Here is a 26,157-nt window from a genome sequence, read left to right on the forward strand (position 1 = left end):
TATGATAAGCTTCTTATGAAAGCAAAAGACTGTGGATGTGAGAAAGCTGAAGTAAAAACAGAAAATTCTGGAATCATGTTTGGAGAATGAAACAGAGTCAACAGAGTTTGAAGTTGCTGACCTTTCAGCAGAACCATTATCTGCTCGCTCTCTCACCACAGATGCTGCCTGAGTATTTCCAGCATTTTCTGTTTTTAAATTAATGACAACTTATATTTATACAGCATCTTTTTACATAAACACAATGCTCCAAGGCACTTGACAGGCATGTCATGCACAAAACTTGGCACCAAGCCACAGAAGACAGGCAGATGGCCTGAAGTTTGGTCAAAGAGTTAGGTTTTAAGGAGCATCTTAAAGGAGGAGAGGTGGAAAAAAAGAGACGTTTAGTAAGATCATTTCAGAGCTCGTGAGACAGACATCTGAAGACACAGCCACCAAAGACGGAGCAAGAGGATTGACCTGAAAAAAAAGGTTTCCTGAAAGTGTAGTGAATAAGTTATGTTCTAAAGATCCCTAGCATTACATCACATCAAACTGGACCAATGGAAATCAATGATAAAGACAAATTGTTCCACACCTACAATACTTCCTTCTTTGTTCCACTTTCCCAATATCATTCTCTGCTTGGCACTCTTCTGAATGTGGAGTTGCCGGCGTTGGACTGGGGCGGGCACAGTAAGAAGTCTCACAACACCAGGTTAAGGTTAAAAGGGTTAATTTGGAATCACGAGCTTTTGGAGCACTGCTCCTTCATCAGGTGAGTCACCTGATGAAGGAGCAGCGCTCCGAAAGCTCGTGATTCCAAATAAACCTGTTGGACTTTAACCTGGCGTTGTGTGACTTCTTACTGTGCCACTCTTCTGAAGGCAGTGACTCATAAATGGGCTAGATTTTAATTCACTCAAATCTCCTTAGCTTAGCTTGATCTTGACCATCGCTTCATAGAATCCCTACATTGCATAAGCAGGCCATTTGGCCCATCTGCACCGACTCTACAACAGAACATCTCACCCAGACCCTATCCACATAACCCCATGTATTTACCCTGCTAATCCCACTAACCTACACATTTGGGACACTAAGGGGCAATATAGCATGGCCAATCCACCTAACCTGCACATCTTTGGACAATGGGAGGAAACCGGAGCACTCGGAGGAAACCCACGCAGAGACGGGGAAAATGCACAAACTCCACACAGACAGTGACCCAAGGCCGGAATTGAACCCTGGTCGCTGGCGCTGTGAAGCAGCAGTGCTAACCACTGTGCCACTCACCTGTGCCACTGTGCTGCTTAAGGGAAGCCCTGTTCTGATGGTGGTAAGAATTGGCAGCTCTGATTGATATTTTCCCTCTGAATTTGGTCCCCACAGGTGAGTGTCTCTTAAGGACTGGCTGTGATTCATTGCTAAAGTTTAATGTTATCGGCAACTGCAATGTCTAAATAAAACATGTTCAGAGCTTTGGTGTAAAGAGCAGACTTGCAGCATCTTTTAATTATGGGTCTGCCTTGCTGTGAAATCATCTGGTGCTAACTACATGGCGAGGAGAGTTGATTGAAGGCAGTTTCACAGCTCCGCCAGGCAGGGCAGGTACAGTTTCAAGTAACGTTTGGGGCCAATGATTAGGCAGGTGTCAAAATGAATGGGTGCAACTTGCTCCAGCAGGAGGGAGAGGAAATTAGAGGAGAGATTTAACCTGGGCAGGTAGCAGTCAAGTACGGTGGCCTTCTTTAATTCTCTTTTTTTATCCATTCATGGATGTGGCCGTCACTGGCTAGGCCAACATTTATTGCCCATCACTGAGGGCATTGCCCTGGCTCTAGAGTCACATGTAGGCCCCACCAGCTAAGGACAACAGACTTCCTTCCTTAAAGGGCATTAGTGAACCAAATGGGCTTTTGCGACAATCAATAGTTCCATAGGTACTACCAATGAAACTGGCTTACATTCCAGATTCATTTTGATTAATTAGTTGAATTTATGAACTGTTATCACATTGTCTTGTATTAGCCATCATCACCTTGTCCTTAGTATATTTTGTGTTGCCTGTATTCATTCAAGGGATGTGAGCGCCGCTGGCTTGGCCAGAGTTAATTGTCCATCCCTAATTGCCCTTGAACTGAGTGGCTTGCTAGGCCATTTCAGAGGATAGTTAAGAGTCAACCACATTGCTGTTGCGCTGGAGTCACGTATAGGCCGGACTGGGTAAGGACAACAGATTTCCTTCCCTAAAGACATTCGTGAACCAGATGGGTTTTTATTACAATCAACAATGGTTTCATGGTCATCAGTACATTCTTAATTTCAGATTTTTATTGAATTCTAATGTCACCATCTGCCATGGTGGGATTCGAACCCAGCAGGGCGGCACGGTGGCACAGTGGTTAGCATTGCTCCACCACGGCGCCAGGGATCTGAGTTCGATCCCCGTCTTGGATCGTTGTCTGTGCGGAGTCTGCACATTCTCCCGGTGTCTGCGTGGGTTTCCTCCGGGTGCTCCGGTTTCCTCCCACAGTCTGAAAGACGTGCTGGTTAGGTGCATTGGCCGTGCTAAATTCTCTCTCATGGTACCCAAACAGGCACCAGAATATGGCAACCAGGGGATTTTCACAGTAACTTCATTGCAGTGTTAATGCAAGCCTACTCGTGACACTAATACCTCAACTTAAAACATAGGTCTTCAGAGCATTACCCTGGGTCTCTGGATTACTCGTCCATTATGCCACCACCTCCCCAAAAGGGTTTTTTGGCTGGCAGTTCTACCTTGGCAAAGGAATGGGGATAGATGGGCAGGAATAAGGTGCGATTTGTCGGGGAACCTGCGGGTGATGGAAGGTGGTGGTAGATGGTGCATGGCTGGGAGGAGCCGTGGCTGTAAACCTGGTGAACCGTTGCCATGCATCCTGCAGACAGAGCTTAATGAAGCCAGAGTCCAGTGATAGAGGAGGAGGGAATGGATACTAAATCTCGTGGCTGGGGTCACTGATTGAGAAAGCCGTTTTCTCCTCTTCTGGACAGGAAGGCAGAGTTAAGGTGTAAACAGGAAGAAAAAAGCTTGCTCGCTGTGCTGAGAATCAGAAACAAGATCCTGAATATTGTGAAATTTTCCATTTTTATTTAATATCCTTGGACCAGTTCCCTCAGAAATAGTCTAGCAATCACATCATATGCTTACATGTTTAGAAAAAGAAATGGCTTGTATTTATATCAACATTTCGTAACATCCCAAAGCACTTCACAGCCAAATGAATACTTTTGAAATGGAATCACTGCTGCAATTTTAGGGAACAGGGAAAGACAGTAAAAAAAAGCTCGCACACATACAGGGCCCTCAAACAACGACGACTAGATTAGCCACTATCTCTTCTTCTGGTAGTCCCTCAGTTTGAGAGACGTCTGGACAAATACATGAATAGGGTGGGAATAGAGGGATATAGTCCCCGGAAGGCTAGGGGGTTTTAGTTCAGACAGGCAGCATGGTCGGTGCAGGCTTGGAGGAGGGCCTGTTCCGATGCTGTAATTTTCCCTCATCAATCATCTTTGTCACTTCCTCGAAAAGCTCGATCAAGTTAGTGAGACACGACCACCCCTTCACAAAACCATGTTGTCTCTCGCTAATAGATACACTTACTTCCAAGTGGGAGTAAATCCTGTCTCGACGAATCCTCTCCAATAATTTCCCTACCACTGACGTAAGGCTCACCAGCCTGTAATTACCTGGATTATCCTTGCTACCCTTTTTAAACAAAGGAACAACATTGGCTATTCTCCAATCCTCTGGGACCCCTCCCCTGTAGCTAGTGAGGATACAAAGATTTCTCTCAAGGCCCCAGCAATTTCCTCCCTTGCCTCTCTCAGTATTCTGGAGTATATCCTATCAGGCTCTGGGGACCTGTCTACCTTAATGTTTAAGATTTCACCAGTGGGAACGTCCAGAAAAATCCATCCTATGTGTTTGTCTTCTACCTACTCAACCCGTGTCGCAACAGCCTCTCTTTGTGTTCTTTTGAGCATACCGATAAAAATAAAATAATTAACGCATCAATTAATCATAGAATCATCGAATCATACAATGCAGAAGAGGCCCTTCGGCCCATCAAGTCTGCACCGACATGCGAGAAACACCTGAACTCCCGCCTACCCCCAACTGCCAGCACTTGGCCCATGGCCCTGAATGTTATGATGTGCCAAGTACTCATCCAGGTACTTTTTAAAGGATGTGAGGCATCCCGCCTCTAACACCCTCCCAGGCAGCGCATTCCAGACCATCACCATCCTCTGGGTAAAAAGATTTTTCCTCACATCCTCCCTAAACCTCCTGCCCTCAGCTTGAACCTATGCCCCCTTGTGACTGACCCTTCAACTCAGGGGAACAGCTGGCCCTTATCCACTCTGTCTATGTGGAGTTTGCACATTTTCCCCATGTCTGGGTGGGTTTCCTCCGGGTGCTCCGGTTCCTCCCACAGTCCAAAGATGTGCGGGTTAGGTGGATTGACCGTGCTAAATTGACCCTTAGTGTCAGGGGCAATAGCAGGGTAAATGTATGGGGTTACGGGAATTGGGCCTGGGTGACATCATAGAATAGAATAGAATCTCTACAGTGCAGAAGGAGGCCATTCGGCCCATCGAGTCTGCACCGACCACAATCCCACCCAGGCCCTATTCCCGTAACCCCACATATTTACCCTGCTAATCCCCTGACACTAAGTCAATTTAACATGGTCAATCCACCTAACCCGCACATCTTTGGACTGTGGGAGGAAACCGGAGCACCCGGAGGAAACCCACGCAGACACGGGGAGAATGTGCAAACTCCACACTGACAGTGACCCAAGGCTGGAATTGAACCCGGGAGTCTGGCGCTGTGAAGCAGCAGTGCTCTTGGTTGGTACAGATCGTGGTTGGTACAGACTCGATGGACCGAATGGCCTCTTTCTGTACTGTAGGGATTCTATGTTTCCCATAATCTTGTACACCCCGATCAGGTTGCCCCCTCAGTCTTCTCTGCTCCGACGAAAACAAATAATAATGAAACAAGCCAGTTAAACAGACCTCTTAAAGAGCACTGCTACAAAAACACAGAATTTAAAGGATTCTTTTTGAATTAATTTAAAATGCCATTTTGGGGGTTGAGGAAGCAGCAAGTCTCTCTTTATACATAGAAATCATAGAAACCCTACAGTGCAGAAGGAGGCCATTCGGCCCATCGAGTCTGCACCGACCACAATCCCACCCAGGCCCTACGCCCACATATTTACCCACTAATCCACGCATCACAGGACTCTAAGGGGCAATTTGGACTGTGGGAGGAAACCGGAGCACCCGGAGGAAACCCACGCAGACACGAGGAGAATGTGCAAACTCCACACAGACAGTGACCCGAGCCGGGAATCGAACCCGGGACCCTGGAGCTGTGAAGCAGCAGTGCTAACCACTGTGCTACAGGTACACTGTGCTACAGGTACCTGATTAAACGACGCCCTTCACCTGTATATCTTAACAATGTAATGAACGTACCATTGTCCGCACTGATTCCCCACATCCTGACTGATTGACATAAAAATTCTCATCCTTGTTTACAACAAATGCTGGCATTGCTGGGTCCACCACATTTCCAGGAATAACTAAAAATACGCCTGAGATGGCAGACAGGACTGTGGTTCAACATTTAATTTGACAGATGGCACCTCCCACCGTGTTGCGCTGACTCAGTATTGTTCAGCCGTGCCAGCCTCAAGGAGGGAGCTTGAAAGCTTTGCCTTCATTCTCAGAGGCAGAAGTGCTACTGAATAGTCAAGACTGGTTATCCCTGTTCCGGAATTATTCTCTTCCCTCATTACCCCACTTCAGCTCATTCTTTTCCTCCTTCTATCCCTACGTCCGCCCAATACTCCTTTAACTCTGGGCTACTCCTCTACCCTTGCCCTCACCTGCACTGGTAGCCTCTACCACTGTGGGGCGGCATGTTGGCACAGCGGTTAGCACTGCTGCCTCACAGCGCCAGAGACCCGGGTTCAATTCCTGGCTTGGGTCACTGTCTGTGCCGAGTCTGCACGTTCTCCCTGTGTCTGCGTGGGTTTCCTCCGGGTGCTCTGGTTTCCTCCCACATTCAGAAAGATCTTATAAAAACTAACAGGTTAATGGCTAAGATTTGCATTGTGTGTAATTTGTAATGAGTAACACGCAGAAGGAATTATCCCTCGAGGTATTATCAGTTTGGCCAGAGGAACCGGGAAAACTAAAGCAATTCTGTTGCTGCAAGTAATATTAACCTTTAAGCTCTGCATCACTGCAGGATTACAACAAAACATGTCCTTATTCTGTAATAGATAGAAAGAATTGTGCAGAATCAATGTGAATATGGGTGGAATTCAATATCTTCCCACTGTGCTGGTTAGATGGATTGGCCATGCTAAATTCTCCCTCAGTGTACCTGAACAGGCGCCAGAGTGTGGCGACTAGGGGATTTTCACAGTAACTTCTTTGCAGTGTTAATGTAAGCCGACTTGTGACACTGATAAATAAACTTTAACCTTTAAACTCTTCTTCAACTAGCATGTTCCTGTCCACCAGACCTCCCCTGCCTTCCAAAAGATTTCCCAAAACCTTCCTCTTGGATCCTTAGAAATCATAGAAACCCTACAGTACAGAAAGAGGCCATTCGGCCCATTGAGCCTGCACCAACCACAATCCCACCCAGGCCCTACCCCCATATCCCTACATATTTTACCCACTAATCCCTTTAATCTACACATCCCAGGACAGTGAGGGGCAATTTTAGCATGGCCAATCAACCTAACCCGCACATCTTTGGACTGTGGGAGGAAACTGGAGCACCCGGAGGAAACCCACGCAGACACGAGGAGAATGTGCAAACTCCACACAGACAGTGACCCGAGCCGGGAATCGAACCCAGGTCCCTGGAGCTGTGAAGCAGCAGTGCTAACCACTGTGCTACCGTGCCGCCCCTTCCTTCATCCTGCCCACACTCACACTCCGCATTTCTCTTTTGTTCCCACACTCTTGCTGATATTTTGCTGCGCCCCTTTCCTTCGCTTCCTGGGAAATGCATCTTTCTGCTTGCGAGTAGTATCCCAGGGCAGTGAGTTGTTGTTGTTGTAATGGGCCTTGCTCTGGGGCCTGTGCTCTGTACAGCTCTTTCCCCAGTGGCAAGAATTTCCAATCAATCAGAGCCGCAAAAAATCCATTCGCTCCTCTCCTTTTCCCCTACCCTCGGTCAGCCGCACGGGTGATGCTGGACTGGAAGGAACTCCACGCTTGAGGGATCGCAAGGCACACTCTGTGTCTCAGTATTTAATTGTACGGTGCGTTATTGGAACTCGGAGCTGCAGATCTGTCAGTACAACTTAACTGATCCAACGTCTGAGGGCTGTGGTGACATTTCTGTGCTCAAAGCTCTTATAAAAACTAACAGGTTAATGGCTAAGATTTGCATCGTGTGTAATTTGTAATGAGTAACACGCAGAAGGAATTATCCCTCAAGATATTATCAGTGTGGCCACAGGAACTAGGAAAACTAAAGCAATTCTGTTGCTGCAGGTAAAATTAACCTTTAAGTTCTGCATCACTGCAGGATTACAACAAAGCATGTCCTTATTTTGTAATAGATAGCAAGTATTGTGCAGAATCAATGTGAATATGGGTGGAATTTGATATCTTCCCACTGTGGCGAGTTTAGAGATGGGGGATGCAAGGTACAGATTCCCCCCACCTTCCCGCTCCTGCCCCAATAAAGTCTGGGACTCATGGAGTGTCTTTTTCTCAAATTAACCTCCCTTCCACCCATCACCCCCTCTCCCCCCACATCTTCATCTGTCACAGTTTACCCTCTGATTTCAGCTTCTCTGCCGTTTGGCCATTCACACCTTCTATTCTCTCTATGGGCTGCCATTAGCAGCCTTTCCCCTTGTTTTTGTGGCTATGACTCATCTTTCATTCCCTCCCCCTGCAGTATAAATATCTCCCACTTTCTCTGCCTTTTAGCTTTGATAAAGGGTCATCTGGACTTGAAACGTCAGCTCTTTTCTTTCCGTACAGATGCTGCCAGAGATTCTATGATTCTATGAAAATGGCAACCCTACAGAATTCCTAGGGGAAGTAAATCTATTTGATTGATTTATTATTGTCACATGTATTAGTATACAGTGGGAAGTATTGTTTCTTGCCTGCTATACGACAAGGCATACCGTACGTAGGGAAGGGAAGGAGACAGAGCAGAATGTAATGTTACAGTCATAGCTAGGGTGTAGAGAAAGATCAACTTAATGCGAAGTAGGTCCATTCAAAAGTCTGATGGCAGCAGGGAAGAAGCTCTTTTTGAGTCGGTTGGTACGTGATCTCAGACTTTTGTGTCTTTTTCCCGATGGAGGAAGGTGGAAGAGAGAATGTCCGGGGTGCGTGGGGTCCTTAATTATGCTGATTGCTTTGCCGAGGCAGCGGGAAGTGTAGACAGAGTCAGTGGATAGGAGGTTGGTTTGCGTGATGGACTGGGCTTCATTCACAACCCTTTGCAGTTTCTTGCGGTCTTGGATACAGCAGGAGCCATACCAAGCTGTGATACAACCAGAAAGCATGCTTTCTATGGTGCGTCTGTAGAAGTTGGCAAGAGTTGTGGCTGACATGCCAAATTTCCGTAGTCTCCTGAGAAAGTAGAGGCATTGCTGGGCTTTCTTAACTATAGCGTCGGCATGGAGGGACCAGGACAGGTTACCAGATAACTATATACAGACAAAATATACCGTTCATAGAGTACACAGGGGAGAAGGAGATGAGAGGGTGCAGAATGTAATGTTACAGTCTTAGCTAGGGTGTAGAGAAAGATCAACTTAATGCGAGGTAGGTCCATTCAAAAGTCTGATGGTAGCAGGGAAGAAGCTATTCTTGAGTTGGTTGGTATGTGTCCTCAGACCTATGTATCTTTTTCCCAATGGAAAAAGGTGAAAGAGAGTACGTCCGCGGTGCGTGGGGTCCTTGATTATGCTGGCTGCTTTTCGAGGCAGAAGGAAGTGTAGACAGAGTCAATGATGGATCATTGGTCAGTTACAATCTAAGTTCAAGGCTTCGATATTTCTTTTAAAGTTGATACTGGAGTTGCTGTTGTCATATTAGCAAATGATTGGCTTCAGCTGATGATCCTTCATCCATCAAACATCAAATTACCAAGTAGGTCCAGGCATCAAAGACTCCGAATTAAAGACAAGACCTTTCCTCCTCTTAACTGTAAGGGGCAACACATCACTGATTCTCTCCATGTTCCTCACAATCAAAGTACATCCTTGTTGATTGGCAATGTTGGCACACTTCCAGCAGTCCTGGAAAAATCAGATGATGCTCATCTAAATGTCTCACAGGGCGCGTTCTTACCGGCCGTTCATGCCGCAGCGAGATTGGAGTATTTGATGGCCAGCCAAATCACCGTTCACCGCAGCAGGATGGGAAACTCCCGCCTGCGTGAACGGTGATAAGATTCCGGCCACACTCTTTCTGGCAACAACCTTCAACCTTTTATTTAAGAGCCGTGGAAATTCGGCTGTCAAAAGCTGAGCAAGTTTATACACTCAGCGGTAAGTTGCTTTCTTTCACAGAGACACCATCTTGGGGCAGACATTGAAGTTGTGGATCTCTCAGTTCTTCATGAAATAAGACAGGAGGTGGAGGATACAGAAGGCAGTGCAGCAGGTGGTGACCATCCCCATGGCGACCTGCTGGACCTCAATTGACTCTTCACTAGAGAGTGATGAGGAAGAATCCTTTGCAGGCCTGAGTGATCGCTCGGAGTTGGAAGTCCCGGTGAATGATTTGTCTTCCCCCTTGGGAAAAAAAGTCATTTGCCAACCATATTTCAGTCCCAGCTGAAAGTCCTCTTTCCTACCTCCAGAGAAAGGTCAAGACAGAAGCTGTGGCTAAATCTTTAACACTTTGAAGCTGCAGAATCTTGCACCGCAATCGTATCCCCAGGTTAATTGTCTACAGAAAATTTCTCTCAGTACAGAGGTTGAGGGTGTCTTGACTCCATATCTTCACGAATTTTTCCCATTGCCCATCGTGGAGCAACCTCGTACAGAGAGGAGTGTGGCTCTCCTTACACTGCCTGGAGAAAGCAGACGATTCTCCTGAAATGTCATTGTGAAATCAACCCTCCTTCATTTCCTGACACTCTTACAGGAAGTTGGTTGTTATTTTCTTTGCCGTCTAAGTTCATTGAAATCTCAGATCTTCGATGCCTTTTCCGCCTTTGATACAGCAATGGATGATAAAGCTATGGCAGTCTTCACTGGGATTGAAGATTGTTTGTCTTCTGAAGATTCTTCCCAGAGTTCTTCAAGGGGGCAGCAAAGTTTATTTATTAGTCACAAGGAGGCTTACATTAACACTGCAATGAAGTTACTGTGAAAATCCCCTAGTCGCCACACTCCGGCGCCTGTTCAGTTACACTGAGGGAGAATTTAGTATGGCCAATGCACTCTAACCAGCATGTCTTTCTGACTGTGGGAGGAAACTGGAGCACCCGGAAGAAACCCAAGCAAACATGGGGAGAACGTGCAGACTCCACACAGACAGTGACCCAAGCCAGGAATCGAACCTGGATCCCTGATGCTGTGAGGCAACATTGCTAACCACTGTGCCACCCTGCCGCCCTAGCCACTGTGCCACCCTAAGTTCCTCAATGTCCTGAGTTCTTCTCTTCTAGTCCCAGAGGATCCAATGTTTGATTCTCTTTGAAACGTCTTTGTAGTCATTGCAATTCTGTCATCCTGAAACTTACAGCTATGCTGCTAGCAATGCTGTGCTCTCTGAGAACAATGATGTCCAACCAGATGCAGAAGAAATTTCTCATGTCTCCAAAACATCTTTCCTAAGGGCTGAGAATACTGTGGGAGACTGATTTTCCCCCAGCACTGTGACTTGGGGAAGAGGGGAAGAGTCAGAGCTGGAGTTGGCTACTTGTAAAGAGGGAGTTACAGAAATGTAATATAAATAGTTAAAGACATAGGCCAGAATTCTCCGGCTGTTCATGTCCCGTCGCCCCTGCAAGCAAGGAAAGAGAATGTGGTACCCAGCCAAATCTCCCTTCACTGCAGCAGGACCAGAGAATCCCACTGGCGTGAATGACCGGAAAATTCCGACCAGAGTTTCATGTCAAAAAAAACAGGAATGCATACATGGGAGGGTAGTATAAAGGCTTAACAGGATTGGATATGCCAATGTATGATGTAGATGATGATCTACTAGTCAGTCATGTGTTAAACTCGAGAGGTTGGAATCAAAGGTTGGAGTCATGGCTACTCCGCAACCTGTTTAGATGCATTACAAATAATCAAGTGTTAAGCAGATATCAGCGTATTTCTACAGTTTGTTTAAGAACCAAATTCCACGCCTGGAGTTCGAGTCAGAAGGACCCTATCGCAGACCAGAGAGGACTAGAGGGAGAAGCGTGGCTCTCTGGGCAGGGGTTGAATTCCTCTGTAAAAAAACAGGTGCGTATCACTTAGGGGTAGGGGGTAGGGAGTGGGGGTGGGGAGGGAGTGGGGGTGGGGAGGGAGTGGGGGTGGGGAGGGAGTGGGGGTGGGGAGGGAGTGGGGGTGGGGAGGGAGTGGGGGTGGGGAGGGAGTGGGGGTGGGGAGGGAGTGGGGGTGGGGAGGGAGTGGGGGTGGGGAGGGAGTGGGGGTGGGGAGGGAGTGGGGGTGGGGAGGGAGTGGGGGTGGGGAGGGAGTGGGGGTGGGGAGGGAGTGTGGTATGACTGTGAATGGTGAAACTTGTTCACGTATCTTTTGAACAAGTAATGACCTGGGTGGCATTTTGAATATAGATCAACCCAAGTATCTCTTACTTTTCTGAATTTTTAGATTAGGAATCTACTGGAGTTTAAATTCAGAGCCAGGGATCCAACTGCACAGGGTCAGTTTCCCACATTAATCTGAATTAAATCACTTGCAGCATATTGGCAGATCCAGATTTACATTGGTTGAAGGTAGGATGGATGGTTAACTATATAAGGAGTTGAGGAAGAGCTGAGTACCCCTGGATTTTTGTGCAGTTTCCACTTCCTTTCCCCACACTACTGTGCATTCAGCCACTAAGGCCATGCTCTGGAAACCTCTCGGCCTCTCTATCACTCCCTCCTCCCTTCAGACACTCTTTAAAACTTCCCTCATGTCCCTAATTCTCCTTTTTTTGATTCAGTGTCAATTATTATCTGATTAACCCAACCGTGAAATGGCTGGCGGGATTTTCATAGAATCATGGAATCATAGAATCCCTACAGTGCAGAAAGAGGCTATTCAACCCATCAAATCAGCACCGATTCTCTGACAGAGCACCTCACCCAGGCCGTATCCCCGTAACCCCGCATATTTACCCTGCTAATCCCCCTAACCTACATATCTTGGGACACTAAGGGGCAAATTAGCCTGGTCAATCCAACTAACCTGTACATCTTTGGACTGTGGGAGGAAACCGTACACCCGGAGGAAACGCACGCAGACACGGGGAGAACATGCAAACTCCACACAGGCAATCTCCAAGGTTGGAATTGAACCCAGACCCCTGGCGCTGTGAGGCAGCAATGCTAACCACTATGCCACCCTGCCGTCCAAACGATGCTAGATGCTGTTGTTGTTGTCTGCAGTCAGTTCCATCCCAGAACTGCAGAAGATGACTGGAAGCTGTAATGTACTTCAACTGTCCCTGCCTTGTGATCCATGAGGCTTAAACATTTCTATAATCTGAAATCTGAAGAAAATGTGTTGAAGCCTCGAACTTATTCCGAAGCTTTTTGAAATAGCTTAATCACAGAATCATAGAATCCTACAGTGCAGAAGGAGGCCATTTGGCCCATCGAGTCTGCACTGACCACAATCCCACCCAGGCCCTATCCCTATAACCCCATGCATTTACCCTAGCTAACCCCCTTGATGCTAAGGGGCAATTTAGCATGGCCAATCCACCCAACCTGCACATCTTTTGGACTGTGGGAGGAAACCGGAGCACCCGGAGGAAACCCACACAGACATGGAGAGAATGTGCAAACTCCACACAGACAGTGACCCAAGCCGGGAATCGAATCCGGGTCCCTGACGCTGTGAGGCAGCAGTGCTAACCACTGTGCCACCGTGCCGCTCTTAATAACAAAGTTCTCTTGGCTTATTTTGGTATGAATCTGAATTTAATCAGCATGGGAGGGATTACTGAATGATATTGTGATACTGTACACTATTGGAATCAGGATTCAAGTTCACCTTATACTCATGGATTGAAATCCAGCCTATTGGCTCCAAGGTTTCTAACTGAAATGGGTTTGGCTCTTTCACTCCAGTTTCCTGGTGTGGGAATGTCAAAGAACCGTAACTTACATTCTTTTATTCCAACATCACCACTTTAGAGCCTTGAGCACAGTCCCAAGTCATCATTTATGCTAAAGCTGATTTCCTTTAGAGTTTAATATTATAATTCCTAAAAGATGTTTGGTCATATTTTTTGGAAGGGAGCTTACAACAGTAGGCATCAAATCGTACAGCAAAGAGGAACGTGTACAATTCAGCGGTGATCTTTACGGAGGCACGATGGCACAGTGGGTTAACACTGCTGCCTCCAGTGCCAGGGACTCGGGTTCAATTCCGGCCTTGGGTGACCGTCTGTGTGGAGTTTGCACGTTCTCCCCGTGTCTGTGTGGGTTTCCTCCGGGTGCTCCGGTTTTCTCCCACAATCCAAAGATGTGTGGGTTAGGTTGATTGGCCATGCTAAATTGCCCCTTCGTGTCGGGGGAATTAGCAGGGAAAATATATAGGGCCTGGGTGGGATCGTTGTCAGTGCAGGCTCGATGGGCCGAATGGCCTCCTTAGAATCACAGAATTCCTACAGTGCAGAAGAGGCCACTCAGCCCATTGGGTCTGCAGCGACTCTCTGAAAGAGCATCTTACCCAGGCCCTTTTCCCCACCCCATCTCTGTAACCCCACACATCTACGACCTAACCTACACATATCTGAATATTAAGGAGCAATTTAGCATGGCCAATCCACCCAACCTGCACATCCTTAGAAACTAAGGGGCAATTTAGCATGGCCAATCCACCTAACCTACACATCCTTGAACACTAAGGGGCAAATTAGCATGGGCAATTTAGCATGGTCAATCCACCTAACCTAAACATTCTTGGACGCTAAAGGGCAAATTAGCGTGGCCAGTCCACCTAACCTACACATCCTTGGACACTAAGAGGCAATTTAGCATGGCTAATCCACCTAACCTACACATCTTTGGACTGTGGGAGGAAACCGGAGCATCCAGAGGAAACACACGCAGACGTGGGGAGAACATGCAAACTCCATACAGACAGTCATCCAAGGCTGGAATCGAACCCAGGTCCCTGGAGCTGTGAGGCAGCAGTGCTAACCACTGTGCCACTCTGCCTCCTCTGCACGGTAGTGATTCTGTGAATGACAGGGCAGGCTTGAGGGGTTGTAAGCGATACACGTTAAATAAAATTCTAGAAAATGGCAGCTGGTATATAATTTGCAGAGAGCAACGTCTCGACCGGGTGTGTCAAGTCACGATTCTGATCGCGAGGTTGAGATGAAGTCATTAGCTATAAAAGTCAAACAGTCTGTGGTTTACGACTGCCATCTGAAGGCAGAGATTAAAAAGGTGAAGCTATTGTCTGGTATCTGTTTCTGCTTGTGGTGTACAGTTTCAGTGTTATGCCTGGCGTTTTGTTCCAATTTTTGGATGTGTTTTTTTGCCAGCAGCTAACAGTGTCAAAGTCAGCTTCATACTTCATTTCTTGATGGTGACTCTGAAGAGGATTTATCTTTATGACTTCAATGATGTGGGATATTGAGAACGGTCTTCCAACAGATCAGGCCCAGTGTTTATTCCGACGTGAACATTTTTATTCCTATAAAATGTAACATCTTTATGAAATTAACATAGGATTGGAATGTTTCCAATGTGTTGTGCGCTAGAGTGGGTTAACGTGATTGAGGCTGTTAATCATAGAATCCTACAGTGCAGAAGGAGGCCATTTCGATCACAATCCCACCCAGGCCCTATCCCCATAACCCTATGTATTTACCCTGCCAGTCCCCTTGACACTAAGGGGCAATTTAGCATGGCCAATCCACCTAACCCGCACATCTTTGGACTATGGGAGGAAACCGGAGCACTCGGAGGAAACCCATGCAGACATGGGGAGAATGTGCAAACTCCGCACAGACAGTGACCCAAGCTGGGAATCGAACACGGGTCCCTGGTGCTGTGAGGCAGCAGTGCTAACCACTGTGCCACCGTGCCGTTCCCAAACACTGAGCTTCTGAAGTGGAACAGCGCAGAGGGAGAGAATTAGCAAGGGGAGGTAACAGTGATTACATCCAAATAAACTGTCTCCAACTGACTTGTTCCTTTAATATATCACCAGACTGTTTTCCCCAGGGCGGTGTCTGAAAATATGCACAAGTGTACATTTTTTATATTCGTTCATGGGATGTGGGCGTCGCTGGCTGGGCCAACATTTATTACCCATCCCTGAGGGCATTTCAATAATCAACCACATTGCTGTGGAGCTGAAGTAGACATGATGTGGAGATGCCGGCGTTGGACTGGGGTAAACACAGTAAGAGTTTTAACAACACCAGGTTAAAGTCCAACAGGTTTATTTGGTAGCAAATGCCATTAGCTTTCGGAGCGCTGCTCCTTCGTCAGATGGAGTGGAAATCTGCTCTCAAACAGGGTGTCCTGTCTGGAGACAATACACATCTCTTTAACCTGTGCTTAATGCTCCCTCCACTCACATTGTCTGTATCTTTCAGACCTGGTTGGCTGTAGAGATTCGCATTCTAATCAGTATTCTGTAACTTGATTTTGTGTCTCTGCGCCCTGTTTGAGAGCAGATTTCCACTCCATCTGACGAAGGAGCAGCGCTCCGAAAGCTAATGGTATTTGCTACCAAATAAACCTGTTGGACTTTAACCTGGTGTTGTTAAAACTCTTACTGTGATCTGAAGTAGGCCAGACCAGGTAAGGGCGGCAGATTTCCTTCCCCAAAGGACACTAGTGAAGCAGATGGGTTTTTTCGACAATCGGCAATGGTTTCATGGCCATCAGTAGATTCTTAATTCCAGATTTTTATTGGATTCAAATTTCACCATACGTCTTGGCAGGATTTGAATCCAGGTCCCAAGAGCATTACCCTGAAGTTTCTGGATTACTAGGCCAGCAACAATACACTACCGCATCGCCTTCCTTAATGAAAAGACTAAATAAAAGAGAGGAGAAGGGATTAACCCTTTTTAATGGGAGCCCCGGTTGGAGTAAGTAGCCCCCTCCCTTTTCAAATTCAGGATCAGGGGGCACAGGTCTGCTTAAATAATGCATTAAGAAGCTGGGAGTGTTTCGTATACACAGGCCACTGCTGGGATTAGATGGTGTAACTGAGTTAACAATGAGAAACGGATTGAGACTGAAGTTGTCATTAATCGTGGGCAATGGGCACTCGTTGACAATGTCCAACACCTGAGAAACAAAGTTCCCAGAAATCAGGATACCAGAGTGGAAGTCAGAAAGGTACCATACTGCACGATTCACAATGATGCCTTCCTCAAGGGTATTCCAGATGACACTATTTTATCATATTCTCATTGCTTTTGTAATTTAATATGTATTGGGTTGTCTTTAGAATGGCCTTAGGGTGAGTAACATTCTGGGGAAAATGCTATTGTAGACATCCCTGGTCAGACCCCATCAGTTTACAGCACCGGACTTCAGGAAGGATACATTGGCCTTGGAGTTGCAATGCAGATTTGCCCAGAATAATCCTGAGGTTTAGAGGGTGAAATTATGAGGACATCTTGCATAAATGTAGTTGTATTCCTTTGAGTACAGAGGATTAGGGGGTGAACTGGGGATAATGTTTAACATCTCGAAAGGATAGATACTGAGAAAATATTTCCTCTGGTGGGGGAATTAAGAAAATGACTTAAATTAGAGCAAAGTCTTTCAGGAGTGAACCAGAAAACAATTTTTCACACAAAGGATAGTAGACATCTCAACTGACCTCCCTCAAAAAGGGTAGGTCACTGGGACAATGGACTTCAGAGGTTCAAGAAGGCAGCACACCGCCCCCTTCTGGAGAAAGGATACTTGTATTCTGTAACTTGATTTTGTGTCTCTGTGTCCTGTTTGAGAGCAGATTTCCACTCCATCTGACGAAGGAGCAGCGCTCCGAAAGCTAATGGTATTTGCTACCAAATAAACCTGTTGGACTTTAACCTGGTGTTGTTAAAACTCTTACTGTGTTTACCCCAGTCCAACGCCGGCATCTCCACATCATAAAGGATACTTGGCCAGTTGGAGATTTCAAGGCTGAAATAGGTTTTTGTAGGGTAGGGGGTAACCAGGGACTCGGCGCAAAGGCAAGTAGATGGTATCTTCACGGTCGCTGGGTCAAAATCCTGGAACTCCCTAACAGCACTGTGGGTGTACCTACACCACATGCGCTGCAGCGGTTCAAGGAGGCAGCTCATCACCACCTTCCCAAGGGCAACTAGGGATGGGCAATGAATGCTGGCCTTGCATACAATGCTCACAGCCCGTGAACAAATATAAAACATTTGAGATGTAGATCAGCCCTGAGTAAATTGAATGCTGCAACAGAACTGAAGGGGGGGAAGGGGGCTGAATGGCCTCCTCCAGCTTGTAATGACCTACATGGTTCCAGAATGACTTTCTCCAAATTGTAGTGTTACCATGTTACTAAAAAAAAACAGTGGTCAGTGTGATATTACTGGAACCAATCCACAAAGTACAATGGGTTACTGTTTAATAATAATGCATGTCTACATTGATGATTAATGTCGTTTTACAGTGTAAAGGAACACTTAATGAGGAAGTCATGGGATATGATTTCTATCCAATTTTACTGAAAACAGTTCCCTTAGGAGCAGATCACTCTCGAGAGTGCACCGAAGGTTTACCAGACTGATTCCTGGGATGTCATATGAGGGTAGACTAGGATTATATTCATTGGAGTCTAGAAGAATGAAAAGGGATCTCATAGAAACTTTTAAAATTGCCCACATGTTCAAAGACTATTTCCTCGGGTGGATGGAGCTATTACGAGGGGGCATAACTATAGGGTTGATGGTGGGAGATATAGGAAGGATATCAGAGGTAGGTTCTTTACGCAGAGAGTGGTTGGGGTGTGGAATGGACTGCCTGCAGTGATAGTGGAGTCAGACACTTTAGGAACATTTAAGCGGTTATTGGATAGGCACATGGAGCACACCAGGATGATAGGGAGTGGGATAGCTTGATGCAGACTCGATGGGCCGAATGGCCTCCTTCTGCACTGTAGGGTTTCTATGATTTCTAGGGTTTCTATGATCTTGGTTTCAGATAAAGCTCGGCACAACATCGTGGGGCCGAAGGGCCTGTTCTGTGCTGTACTGTTCTATGTTCTAACAGGATTGGACAAGGTAGATTCAGAAAGAATGTTCCCGAAGATGGGGGACTCCCAGAACTAGGGGTTACAGTTTGAGGGTAAGGGGTAAACCTTTTAGTTCTGAGGTGAGGAGAAATTTCTTCACCCAGAGCGTGGTGAATCTGTGGAATGCATTAGCACAGTTGAAGCCAAAACATGGTGATTTCAAGAAGAAATTAGGTTTAGCTCTTGGGGCTAAAGGGACCAGGGATATGGGGGGGAAAGCGATTTGATTTGATTTGATTTATTATTGTCACATATATTAACATACAGTGAAAAATATTGTTTCTTGCGCGCTATACAGACAAAGCATACCATTCATAGAGAAAGAAATGAGAGAGTGCAGAATGTAGTGTTACCGTCATAGCTAGGGTGTAGAGAAAGATCAACTTAATGCGACGTAGGTCCATTCAAAAGTCTGACGGCAGCAGGGAAGAAGCTGTTCTTGAGTCGGTCGGTACGTGACCTCAGACTTTTGTATCTTTTTCCCGAAGGAAGAAGGTGGAAGAGAGTATGTCCGGGGTGCATGGAGTCCATAATTATGCTGGCTTTTTTGCCGAGGTTGCGGGAAGTGTAGACAGAGTCAATGAATGGGAGGCTGGTTTGCGTGATGGACTGGGCTACATTCACGACCTTTTGTAGTTTCTTGCGGTCTTGGGCAGGGCAGGAGCCATACCAAGCAGTGATACAACCAGAAAGAATGCTTTCTATGGTGCATCCGTAAAAGTTGGTGAGAGTCGTAGCTAAGCAGGATCGGGATATTGAATTTGATGATCAGCCATGATCAAAATGAATAGCGGAGCTGACTCGAAGGGAAGAATGGCCTCCTCCTGCTTCTAATTTCTATGTTTCTATAATTGGAACTCTGTAGGTGGGTGGTCTGATGCCTCATATGGTATTTCTCACACCTGTAAACCACATACATACTTCTTAAAATTTATTCTTTGACAGGATGTGGGCATCACTGATTAGATCAACATTTATTGCCCATTCCTAATTGCCCTTGACAGTCCATGTGGTGTGGGTACACCCACTGTGCTGTTAGGGAGTGAGTTCCAGTAGTTAGATGTGATGTTACAGTTGGAGACCAGAGTTAAGAAGTAATGAATATTGTCCTCTCCCAAACAGAGTTACATGACGACATTTATTTTCATGCAACACCTTGCTCAAGGCTAAAAAGATCATAAATGTTTATCAAAACTAGGATCAGAATTATAAAGAATAATAATTACAGATATTTTGACTGAATCCCTTCACCCACCAGTTTTGGTAACACACATGCATTCTGAATAACATTCATTTGTGGTTGTGGTGAAGTGATCTTGGAACATAAATTTCTGTTTTATTTCAGCTTTGCTCAGACTATTTTCAAGAGACATAACATTGTATTTCAATGATTACAGGGATTTTGTCATTCCACTGAATTTAGGGAGGTTACATTCCTCTATAGCTAGAATTAGACACCACTGAAGCTGTACTTCTGTGTCAGATTGTTAGCAATAAGGAGGATTCCTCCTTCAGCAGCCCGAGGCATATCATTACGCCCACCTGTTATATCATTATACCACCAACTACATCACTGAATTGTCAGCCATGTCAAGTTTCTGCAGTCCAGGGCTTACCATTGACCAGAAACTGAACTGGACCAGTCACGTAAATACCGTAGCTACCAGAGCAAATCAGAGGCTGGGAATTCTGCAGGGAGTAACTCACCTCCTGATTCCCCAGAGTCGATCCACCGTCTACAAGGCACAAGTTAGGGGTATGATGGAATATTCTCCCTGGATGAGTACAACTCCAACAACACTCAAGAAGCCGTAACACCATCCAAGATAAAGCAGCCCATTCAATTGGCACCCTATCCACTACCCTAAACATTAACTCCCTCCAGAACTGACACACAGCAGCAGCAGTGTGTACCGTCTACAAGATGCACTGCAGCAACTCACTAAGGCTTTTTCTGCAGTATCTTCCAATTATCCATCATCCAGAAGGACAGAGGATGCCTGGGAACACCACCACCTGCACTTTCCCTTCAAGTTATTCACCATCCTGATTTGCTGTTCCTTCATTGTTGCTGGGTCAAATTACCTCCCTAACAGCATTGTGGGTGTACTTACAAAACACATGCTCCAGTGGTTCATGAAAGCAGCTCACCTTCAACTTCTCAAGGGCAATTGGGGATGGGCAATAAATGCTGGCCCAGTCAGTGAAGCCCACATCCCATCAACAAATAAATTTTAAGTGTTCTATTACATTCCGGTCATGTAATTGCGTTGCCAGTCATTGGGGAGGTGGTGGCGTGGTGGTATTGTCACTGGGCTGGTAATGCAGAGACCCAGGGTAATGCTCTGGAGTTCCAGGTTCAAATCCCACCATGGCAGATGGTGAAAAATGAATTCATTAAAAGTCTTATGATGGTGATTGTTGTAAAAAACCCATCTGGTTCACTAATCTCCTTTAGGGAAGGAAATCTGCCGTCCTTACCCGGTCTGGCCTACATGTGACTCCAGAGCCACAGCAACGTGGTTGAATCTTAAATGCCCTCTGAAATGGCCTAGTGAGCCACTCAGTTTAAGGACAATTAGGGGCGGGCAATAAATGCTGGGCCCAGCCAGCGATGCCCACATCCGTAGGCCTGTATGTTTAGGGGGTACTTTATAAATAGGCATCACAATGACAGCAATGCAAAAGAATCGCTGTTGATGCCCTCTGGTGGTCAGTTTGCTGTGCTGCACTGTAAAAATGTACTCAATTTTCACATGTGAACGCTTTTCATATATGAAAAATTTGTGAATGAAACTGTTTTAATTTCTTATTTCCTCCCCACATCTGCTTAAATCAGAGGCACTTAGCTCAGTAATGACGACCTCAGCTAGCACTATAGCAACCTTTTGCAGGGGAAAAGATATGGAGAAATGCCAATTAAACTACAATCGCTCATTGAGTCTCTCCCTAACTCTTCAGTCCAATAGCTGTGTCACACTCACCTACCCGCCTCTAAACCCAAACAGTCCCTAGAATTAAGTAAGCAAAACCAGGGATTGCAACTGCCTTTGTGCTGTTAATAAATGTGCTTTCATTATTGTTTAAGATTAACTAAAACATTTTTGCTAAACAAACTGGTAGAAGCCGGATTTATAAAAGCAAATATAAACACTGAAACTCATGCCTTTTTAAAATTCATTTGTGGGATATGGGTGTCGCTGGCTGGCCAGCATTTATTGCCCACCCCTAGTTGCCCTTGGAGGGCAGTTGAGAGTCAAGCACATTGCTATGGCTCTGGAGTCACATGTAGGCCAGACCAGGTAAGGACGGCAGATTTCCTTCCCTCAAGGACATTAGTGAACCAGGTGGGTTTTTCCAACAATCAACAATGGTTTCATGGTCATCAGTAGATTCTTAAATCCAGATATTTTTTATTGAATTCAAATTCCACCGTCTGCCGTGGCGAGATTAGAACATTAGCTAAATTTCTGAATTAATAGCCTAACAATAATGCCACCAGGCCATCAGCTCCCCTTAATGCTTAAGTTTGACTAAATTTTGATGACATTACATGAAGTAACCCTCAGGAAGTCCTTCAAAGGTAACACGATTGCCACATGATTAGAAGAAAGAATTGTGCAGTTTCTAATGCTAGATCCCTAATCACCAACAAACTCAGTATTCCCTCCCGTCATCTCCTGGAGTGTAACAACGTTGCTTGGTGCAAGGATAACCTTTTCCAAGGTGGTGAATGCTGACAGCCTATTTCACCAGGAAACCTGGTCCTCTCCCTGCCTGATGATATTCACAAATGGAGATTTGGCAAGAGGGAGAACATTCCCAGGGGTGAAACTGTAACATCCAAATCCCACCCCCAACTGAAATCAGCTATCTTGGCACAGCTCATTGTTAGAACGTGGGATCTTTTGTCCACCATGCAGCGCAATGGCACATCAGATGGTGTACAAAATCACTGGGGGAGCATGGAAGGGGGAATGCTGATAGGCAAAAACCCTTTCTTTGCCGGAAGATAAATAAACCATACAATATTATTAACGGTACTATCATCGAAACATATTCCAGAATAATCATCATAGAATCCCTACAGTGCAAAAGGAGGCCATTCAGCCCATTAAGTCTGCACCGACCACAATTCCACCCAGGCCCTATTCCTGTAACCCCAATATTTACCCTTCTAATCCCTCTGACACTAGGGTCAATTTAGCATGGCCAATCAACCTAAACCACACATCTTTGGACTAATGTTGCAATGGCAGTCTTAAATGTCTATTGATTGAAGTTTGAATATTTTTTCTTTATTCTTTCATGGGTGTGGGTATTGCTGGCAGCCACATCCATGAAAGAGTAAAGAAAAGAAGGTTCAAACTTCAATAAATCGACATTTGAGAGCGCTGGAAAATAATGTTCAAAACTTTAGAAACATAGAGGGAGGAATTTTCTCGTCCCATCCACCATGGGAATCGTAGCGGGACAGCACCATGCAAACGTCCGTTGACCTTGGTTAGGATTTTCCAGTTTTGGGGCAAGCCGGCTGGAAAATCCCGCCTAGAAACTAGAAGCAAGAGTAGGCCATTCGGCCCTTTGAGCCTGCTCCGCCATTCATTATGATCATGGCTGATCATCAAATTCAATATCCTGATTCCCCCCTTCCCCCCATATCCCTTGATCCCTTCAGCCCCAAGAGCGAAATCTAATTTCTTCTTGAAATCATGCAACCATTTGGCCTCAACTACTTTCTGTGGGAGTGAATTCCACACATTCACCACTCTCTGGGTGAAGAAATTTCTCCTCCCTTCAGTCCTAAAAGGTTTACCCCTTATCCTCAAACTATGACCCCCCCTAGTTCTGGACTCCCCCACCATGCGACACGGTGGCTTGCACTGCTACCTCACAGTTCCAGGAATCAGGGTTCGATTCCCGGCTTGGGTCACTGTCTGTGTGGAATCTGTATATTCTCTCCATGTTTACAGTCTGAAAATCATGCTGGTTAGGTGCATTGGCCATGCTAAACTCTCCCTCAGTGTATCTTTAAAGCTTTGTTAAAAAGTTTATTTATTAGTCACAAGTAGGCTTAGTAGTTGCCACACTCCGGCGCCTGTTCAGATTAATGCACTTAACCAGCACGTCTTTCATACTATGGGAGGAAACCCACGCAGACACAGGGAGAACGTGCAAACTCCACACAGACAGTGACCCAAACCGGGAATCGAACCCGGGTACCTGGTGCTGTGAGGCAGCAGTGCTAACCATTGTGCCACCGTGCCGCCCCCTGAACAGGTGCCAGAGTGTGGTGACTAGGGGATTTTCACAGTAACTTCATTGCAGTGTTAATGCAAGCCTACTTGTGACACTAATAAATAAAACTTTTAAACATCGGGAACGTTCTTTCTGAATCTACCCTGTCTAACCTTGATAGAATTTTATAAGTTTCTATCAGATTCCCCTCTCATTTGCTGCCTGTCCCTAATAGACCTCGGACTCAGTGGCTTGCCACACCATTCCAGAGGGCAGTTGCCGTGACTCCGGGGGTAAGGACAGCATTTCCTTATAGGGCATGCATGAGCCAGATGGGTTTGTACAGTTGATAATGGTGATGGTCACTATTACTGAATCTACATTTTTCAAATCCAGATCATTCATTGGATCTAAATCCCACCGGCTGCCATGGTGGGGATTTGAACCCAGATCATTAGCCTGGGCCTCTGGATTACTAGTCCCGTTGATGCTACTACTGCACCCGGCATCTCCCCCATGCCGGCCGCCTAAAATAAGCTAAACCAAACTACTGAGCAATCATTTGTGTTGCTTTTTTTTTACAGAGTTCTTGCATGAGCCATTCTTTCAAAATTCCATGCATTTTTCCCCCCTGAAGTACATTTTCATCAGCCTGTGAATAATGCCGATCCTGAGAATGTTTTTTATGACCGTGGTCAGAAGAATTTGATAATGTGCATATTTTGAAAGCCTAATTGCATTTCTGTCTCGGGTGATCAGCCCTCAAGTTGTCAGGCATTCTTAATATCCCTGCCCTTCGTCAGTGTACAGTTCACTACATCACCCGCACTGGAATGTTTCTCCGTGAAAGGTCTTTGGGCTGTACTTGCATTCCTGAACCACATTGACAGTGTAGGAGGGCAACACCTGACTGATACCTCACTCGCCGGCTGATGCACCTCAATGAGCACCCGGAAACAAGGCTTTAGTACTGAAGGCTTTAATACATTAACAATGAAACTACTAACACAAATTCACCCGTTCAGACTGAAGGGGTCCTGCCGGAGCAGGGGGTCTTATACCCTGCCACCGGAGGCGGGACCCCACTGGAGTGTGCCATGATAACACTTAGGACAGGTAAACACCCTAACCCAACAACATAGTACAACCCCCATAACAACAACACCCAGTGGTGAACCAACGATGGTTCACCACATTCACCCCTCCTTTAGGAACCAAAGGTGGCGGGGTGGATGAAAACAGACAATGACAAAAAAAAATAACAGGATTCACAAGTCCAGACGGTCTGGAGGACCACACCGACGCTGCGATCTTCTCAACACCGGTTGCGAAACCGGAGCAGGTGCTTGCGGTGGCTCTCTCAAAGCAACATCTGGCTGTCCCCTCAAAGACTCCCGGGCCGGCCGGCCCTGATGAGGCGATGGTGTAGGGGATCCTGGAACGTTTGGTGGTGGTGGTGGTGGTGATGATGGTGGCGCCGATCTCCGAGTCTCAGGCAAGCTGTACATGGGAGTAAAAGTGTTATGCACTGGTCCCGGTGCTGACCGCGCCACGTCTGGGGAAGTAATGAGGAGTAGTGGATCTGTGACTGGGGGAATAGGAGCGACAGGAGTTGCTACGTCCCCTGCGGGCGCCAGGTCTCTAATGGAGACAGTGTCCTCTCGCCCGTCAGGATATGCCACATAGGCATACTGAGGGTTGGCGTGGAGGAGTTGGACCGGTTCGACCAAGGGGTCGGACTTGCGAGCCCTCACATGGCGCCGCAGAAGGACGGGTCCTGGGTACGTCAACCAGGCTGGCAATGAGGTCCCCGAGGACGACTTCCGAGGGAATGAGAACATCCTCTCGTGGGGAGTAGCATTGGTTGCCGTACACAGGAGGGAGCGGATAGAATGGAGCGCATTTGGAAGGACCTCCTGCCACCGGGAGACTGGAAGGCCCTTGGATTTCAGTGCCAGTAGGACAGCCTTCCAGACTGTAGCATTCTCCCTTTCCACCTGTCCGTTACCCCTAGGGTTGTAGCTCGTGGTTCTACTGGAGGCAATCCCGAATGAGAGCAGGAATTGCCTCAAGTCGTTGCTCATGAACGACGAGCCCCTGTCGCTATGAATATAGCAGGGGTACCCGAACAGGGTAAAAAGCTCACTGAATGCCTTGATGACGGTGGCAGTCGACGTGTCCGCACAGGGGAAAACAAACGGAAACCGGGAAAATTCGTCTATTATGTTAAGAAAATAGACATTCCGATCCGTTGAGGGAAGGGGGCCCTTAAAATCTACACTCAGCCTCTCAAAAGGGCGAGTGGCCTTGACCAAATGTGCCCGGTCTGGTCGATAAAAGTGTGGTTTGCATTCTGCGCAAATCCGACAACTTCTAGTAACTGACCTGACCTCCTCCACCGAGTAGGGTAGGTTGC

The 26,157-nt window shown here is 46.4% G+C and overlaps 2 protein-coding genes across 3 annotated transcripts in view; one reads left to right on the forward strand and one right to left on the reverse strand.

Annotated features, from left to right (window-relative positions):
* Positions 1–26,157, reverse strand: part of LOC144479936 (transgelin-like) — a 533,241-nt gene that overhangs the window by 17,992 nt on the left and 489,092 nt on the right. The gene's annotated exons all lie outside the window — the stretch shown is intronic.
* The window catches only part of LOC144479931 (palmitoyl-protein thioesterase ABHD10, mitochondrial-like), a 43,039-nt gene continuing 28,169 nt past the window's right edge, over positions 11,288–26,157 (forward strand). For both annotated transcript variants that reach the window (XM_078198998.1, XM_078199000.1), the window contains exon 1: positions 11,288–11,501. The gene's annotated coding sequence lies outside the window, so the exon portion shown is untranslated. The remainder of the gene's footprint in view (positions 11,502–26,157) is intronic.

The sequence above is a fragment of the Mustelus asterias genome, chromosome 27 (genome assembly GCF_964213995.1).
Source record: "Mustelus asterias chromosome 27, sMusAst1.hap1.1, whole genome shotgun sequence".
Taxonomy (NCBI): domain Eukaryota; kingdom Metazoa; phylum Chordata; class Chondrichthyes; order Carcharhiniformes; family Triakidae; genus Mustelus; species Mustelus asterias.